The sequence below is a fragment of the Pithys albifrons genome, chromosome 4 (genome assembly GCF_047495875.1).
Source record: "Pithys albifrons albifrons isolate INPA30051 chromosome 4, PitAlb_v1, whole genome shotgun sequence".
Taxonomy (NCBI): Eukaryota; Metazoa; Chordata; class Aves; order Passeriformes; family Thamnophilidae; genus Pithys; species Pithys albifrons.
In genome coordinates this window covers 73,722,433-73,729,230 of record NC_092461.1, presented here as the reverse complement: position 1 = coordinate 73,729,230, position 6,798 = coordinate 73,722,433, and positions in this window count along the sequence as shown.

Sequence of the window (6,798 nt, the reverse complement as noted above, 5' to 3'; positions counted from 1 at the left end):
CTTATGATAATAAATATTTTTGCACAGAGATTTTTAAGAAAGGGTTATCTGAACTCAGTAAATTAATACTTTTTTTAAAAGAATCATGTATTAAGTAAAGGTCATCTAATCTACATTTTATTTTGCCTTAACATTTTGACATCTTTTTTTCTTCATTGTTTCATACAAAATTATTTTTGGCACTCACACGTATTTCAGATAATGATTTAAGTATCTTTTTAGGAAGTTAAGTCAGAAAAAGGTTTGTCCATCTTCAATGGCAATGACATTGCTATTCGTCTGATGATACTCCAGTTGCGATGCAGCAGAAATAATTTATCATTTGACTTCGGTGTATTTGCAACCTGCTTAAGTGAAAGTAAAGAAAATTCTGTGAAAAAACATCAGCTGTTGTGCTCAAGCAACCTTAGTTCAAATCTATGGGAGCACATGTACAAGTCAAAAATGGGTCAATAGACAAAGTTATCTCATATTCCAAGTGCACTGAAATTTTGTAATTCAGTGGATGCAGTACAGTAAGTTATGAAATGGAACAGTCACAAAATGTCTGTTTATGAAACAAAAGCTGCTTAATTTATATCCATCGCTTACTCTGCTTTTGATGTTCATGATGCACTGCGGGGCCACCTGCAAATTTACATATCTATTTGTTTAATTCTCTAAAAAAAACCCCCATTACTTATAGGCTTTTTTTCCGTCTCCTTCAATAAAGGTATGTTTCAAGCCAGGCAAAATCTAGGTAAAATAAATAGTAACTTTGTACTTGAAGGCTTTGCTTTTACAGTGATCCAGTAGCAAAGATCTAAGGTGAGAGTCTGTCTCTGTGCCAGTCACTGCAGGCTCAGGTTGTCAGGGAGGTCAATTGTGCCACCAGACCAGGACTCAAGATACAAAGTATCCCCAGAACCTTGGTAAGTTGTTTACTTTTTCTGAATTTTCACTAAATTGTTTTTTAAATGGAGAATGGCAACTTAATCTTTTCCCCTTAGGAATATGATTATAAATACATCAATGTTTGTAAGATGCTCAGGTTTTATGGTGTCTTGGTAATACCTATGGATACATTGCCAGACATGTCCCTGTAGTACATATGCGGAGGACACTTCTCAAGTCTTTGATGTTGAATGTCTATTAAAATGAAGGCCATTTGACTGTAAAATCCACCCTAGATCAAATGTTCATATACAAATAGAAAGCAACAGCTACTGGATATGCAAAATGTATTAATACTAGTAGGAAAGTAATGCTTTTCTTGTGTTACTTCTTTGTATGTACATATATCTAACTTTTATCTCCTTGACTTTCTTAGCTAATATATTACTGAATAAAATGACCATGCTGGGCTGTAAGTGCACCATCAAGAGCCTTAGAAAGGGACAGGAGAAATTTATGTGTAACAGGTCGATAAATACAAACTAAATAGACTCAGCTGAGTGAGGACTAGGAGATGGACTGCAAACAATGGCCAGGATGGAACATGTTTCCTAAATGGCACATCCTATTGCCAATCTCAGAGACAGAATGAAAAGAAATACACCCATTTGTATTCTGTCATACCAGTTTTGCTCCACTGTCATGCAGAGGGTGCTTTAAATTGTATTACACCTAAGTTCAGAGATTAATCTAAAAATTCAGCAGGGGTACACTGCGAGATGCTACAACAGGTTGCCCAGAGAAGTTAGTTCTGGATAGGTGTCCCCGCCCTGGAAGTGTTCAAGGCCAGGCTGGATGGGGCTTTGAGTAACCTGGTCTAGTGGAAGGTGTCCCTGACTCTATTTGTAGGGCTGCCCTCCAGTAATTTCTCTACCAGTTTATACTTGTGTCGGGCCTTACTCCGTCCTAGGTGCAGAATCCATCATTTCAACCTGTTAAATTTCACCCCATTAATCACTGCCAAATGCTCGAATCTATCTACATCTCTCTGCAAGGTATCCCATCCAGGGAGGTCAAAACTAGATGACCCTTAAGATCATAAGATTCTAGCATTCTACATCCCTGATCACTAATGAACAGCCCTTCATTAGCAGTCCTTCTCAGTTCACCAGGAGACACTGAATAGAAAAGCCCAGTGGTTTAAAGGATTGGCATTCACAGCCCCATCTAACTTGTTTGTGTTTTATTCAAATTTGCCTAATGCAAATAGAAACATAATGGACCCAACAGAATATCAGTTTTACTGCTATCTTTCCTGACAAATGGCCATCCTAACCCTAAGAATTTCCAGTAAAGAGGGTTCAACAGCCTCAACTTAAACAGCCCCAACTTAAATCTTCATTTTTGCAGTTTGTCATCCTCTTTAAATGCAGATAGCACGCAAGTCCTTTTTAATGTATCTTTTAAAAATCATGGAATCATAGAATGAGTTGGTTTGGAAGGGCTCTTCAAAGATTATCTAGTTAAACCCTCTGGGCTTGTGTTTCATCCTGCCTTACTGAAGTTTGTCGGACTATGTGAGGACATGGGAACCAAGGTTTTCCTTTTATCTTCAGATTGGCCACTTTATTAGCTTGAATCATGTGACTCTTCCTGAGTGTGCCCTTCTCACTTTATAAAACAAAGACTTAAAAAATTTAAGAATATTTATACAGATTGTGTCTTGAGGTTTTTTCAGTTGACTTAGAACTATGTTTATTAATATATTACTGTTTCATTATGACCTCCCTCGTTATGATCTAGTTGAAGATGTTCCTGTCCATTGCATTGGACTAGATGACTTTTAGATGTCCTTTCCAACCCAAACAATTCTGTGATTCTATAAAAATCTGAAGGAACTTTCTCTGTTATGACTACCAGTCCATAGATAACTGACAATCACATTATAGAATCTCTTTTGTGAGCTGACTGAAGTCTGCCAGAAAACCAGCTGAATTCTTGTCCCTGCATTTTCCAATCAAGATACTCCAACCCCCGCAACTGAGAGTTCACCATTTTTCTAATTTCCAGCCTCAACTTCAGATCATTTGATAACTTGTTGTTCTTCAGTATTAAAATGGGCCCTCTTTTTATGCTAAGCCAACCCCTTCTAAGGTTACCTATTGACACAGTGCAGAGGCACACACAGTAGCCGTATGTATATTGTATCTTGTACCTCAATTGTGACAAAAAAACCCAAAACAGAATACTCTTCTTCTGGTACTGGGAATGCTACATTCCTAAATATACAATCTCTGATACACTTACACTGACACTTACACTTACCCTTACATTGTACCATCACAGCTAATACTGGATTTGACAGAATAAATAAAATCAGCAGAGATTGCTTCCAAGGTACAACTTTTCAAAATTATCTTTCTATTGAACACAGTTCAGTTGTCCAGCACTGATTAAAATTCAAATATCAAAAAAGGGTTAATATGTCTACTTATTCAAAACACAAGTATAAACTGAGAGAAGAGTGGCTGGAGGGCAGCCCTGCAGAAAGAGATCTGGGGGTTCTGGTGGGCAGCAGGCTCAGCATGAGCCAGCAGTGTGTGCATCCTGGCAGCCCAGAGGACAAACCCCATTCAGGAATACATCAAACACAGCATGACCAATCAGTCAAATGAGGCAATTATCCCGCTGTATTCTGTGTTGGTGTGGCCTCATCTGGAGTGCTGTGTGCAGTTCTAAACTCCAGGTCATTGAATGTGTCCAGAGAAGGGCAACAAAGCTGGTGAAAGGACTGGAAGGGGTGTCCTGTGAGGAGTGGCTGAGGACTTTGGGTTACTCTAGTTTGGAGCAAAGGAGGCTGAGAGGTGACCTCCTTGCTCCCTACAGCTGTCTGAGAAGGGGAAGTGGAGAGGGAGGTGCTGTGATACTCCCTAGTATCCAGCAATAAACATATGAGAACACCTCGAAGCTGCACCGGAGGAGTTTCAGACTGGACATCTCTTCACTGAGAGGGTTCTCAAACACTGGAACAGGCTTTCTAGAGAGGTGGTTGCTGCCCCAAATCTGTCAAAGAGGCACTTGAACAATGTCCTTAATAGCACACTGTAACTTTTGGTCAGCCCAGAAGGTGTCAGGCAGTTGGACTGACCTTGTAGAACCCTTCCAGCTGAACCATTCTATTTTATTCTGTCAGCTGCACAGAGAGAGCAATGGTTTATTTGTATGCACCTAAATGCTCTGTGGCATGTAAAGTGTCCCAGAAAGAGAGTGACAATACCCTGAAAAAAGTCTACAGGCAACTTAAGAACAGTCTCAGTTGCTATGCAGAGGAAAGCAACAACAGGGTTGCTCTGCCACTCCTTGTTTCATACACATAAAAGACAATATTTCATCCTGTCAGACAGTAACAAAAGACCTGTGTTCAGGGCAAGGATTTGGTCTTGCTATTTTATGGCTCCACCTATCCCACAGCTCACAGCTCAGCAGTCTTACTCATATCCACTGCTGCACCTGGCAAGCTGAACAACCCCGCCCCATCAGAAAATAAAAACAGGCAGGCAGCAAACAGGAGAGTGGATATAGGGGTAAGAACTGAATAGAGAAAGACAAGCAGAGAGCTGAGTGAGAGAGGAGGTAAAGCAAAAGAAAGGTGGGTCTTATTGTTGGTGGTTATAAGGGACTAAACTGCTTAAATTTGTTTAAGGAACATGACAAAAGGCATGAGGAATCAAAAACATAGCCAACGCACAGAGAAAAAACAATAACTCCATTCTGAGAATGCCACATCTTTGCTTTAAGTATCAAACCCTGTTTCTAATGTACATCTTTCCTCAGTCTGTACACTTCCTCCCCTCTGAAAAAATACAGATGGTCCTTCCTGCAAGCACTTTGAAGCTGGTAACTGCACCTAATACAACAGCTCCAGTCTCAAGAGCTGTCTGGGTGTTAGAAACCTTCTCTGTGATGTGTATAATTTTTGACAGAATATGCATTATCTATTTTGAATAATGAAATGCAATTTTGATATATTTATGCACATTCCCGATACACTTCTTTCTACTGGGACCTTTTCCCAAAAAAATGACTGGCATCTGGGGCCACGGTACAGTAAAGAATCTTTAAACAATGCAGAAAAGATTAAAGACATAATTTCAAACAATGCAAAATATTTGTATAACAGTTTCATGTGAATCATAAATGAATTTCAACATTTCATTACTAAGAATATGCATGTAATTTTCCACCTTAACACCATTTGCTAGGTATGCACTTATCTCATTTGGTTGAATCACTTGTCTAAAAGAAGAAACTGCACTTTTCTAGAAACAACAACAAAAAAAAATCCAACAAAAAACACAGCTGCAGTAAAGTTACCGTTGCTTTTGTAAGAAACAGAGGTGGAGTTTGCTGGTCTGATCTAAGCATGTCCTTGTCCTCCAACCCAGGGAAGCCAGCAGTATCCTGGCACTGCTGTAAGGCAGTATTAGTCAGCACGAAGAGGGAGTGGCAGGCAGAGCTGGGGGCAAGGCAAGGTTTCAGGGGAGTCACCAAGATCCAGCCACTGCCTCCTACACCAGGGTGCAATCATAACTCACTAGAATACTTGTGCTGACAACTATTATTCCTGAAAGCAAACACTCTTCCTCCTGAGAAAAGTTAGGTTGTTTTATACAATAACATATTTGCTGGTAAAAGTTTATCAAGAGAATTTAGACAGATGTTTGTACTTTGAGACAAGAGTAACCTGATGCATGCCTCACACCTTGGAAAACCCCTCTCCTCATTAGGCACCAAGGAATGGCTCAGCTGCTTTTATGGTTTGAAAAGCAAAGATGAACTGTCTCTTTGTTCTGCAGCGTCAGTGAACTCTGAACTGCTGCTGTTTCCAGAGGGAAAACAAAGATCTAATGTTCAATGGATCCTCCCGTGCAAACTGATTGTAGGGGCAGAAATGCGGCCTGGTTGTGGGAGGAGAAGTATTTAGCTGCTGCCTGGTTAAAGTGAAGGAAAGACAGAATTAAATTCAGCTTCAGTGGCTGCTGATACTCTTATTAACTATTTTAAAAACAAATCGATAATGTTTGACATTCATTTCATAACAGTTGGCAAATTATTTCTGTAAAATATAAATAATAGAAGATTTTCATACATGACAACTAAGTAAAAAAATAAAAAAGAAGAGCCCTAAACTTTTTATGATGACTGATGTTCTTGTACGATGTGCAAGACGTAGCTGACCCACATTAAATTTATAAGCAACATAGGAACAGACGTCTAAGCTCTGTCAAAACAATTTGCAAAAGAGCTTTTGTCTCCTGTAGCCATTGAGGTCTGGGAAGAAGAGATGATTCTATTCACTCCTGTAAACACATGGACAACTTCAAAGGAAAATCAATGTTAAGATTTCTCAAAAGAAATTAAATTTACTTCTTACTCCATCATATCAACATTAAAAGTTGTCAGATAGTTGTAAATATATATATATATATATGCTATCACCTTATTAACACTGTGCTGGATTGGCAACGAAAATCTGTTTCAGAATTTCACTAAGCAACTTGCAGACTAAGGAGAAAGTTCCAAATCAAGATTCATCTCTTACAGCCTTTTGATGTTAAGAAATACTTAACCATCACTCTAGGAAATGTAATATACATCTAAAACAGAATCCAAGTCTAAACCACCAAATTAAAAGGGGTGTAAGACGAACACTCTCGAGACCTGCTCTGCCTCGTTTATCTCAAACAGGAATAACTGAAAGAGAACTTCACAGTACTACTAACATTAGCTGTGTAGCTACATTGGCTGTTAAACCTGTACCAAACTACAAACCTGCCCTCGACACACTGAATAAGATCCTCAGAGGATCTCAGGTGTACAGTTGTGTGAATGTACACAGTGCTGTTTGGTTACTAAGTGATTGGT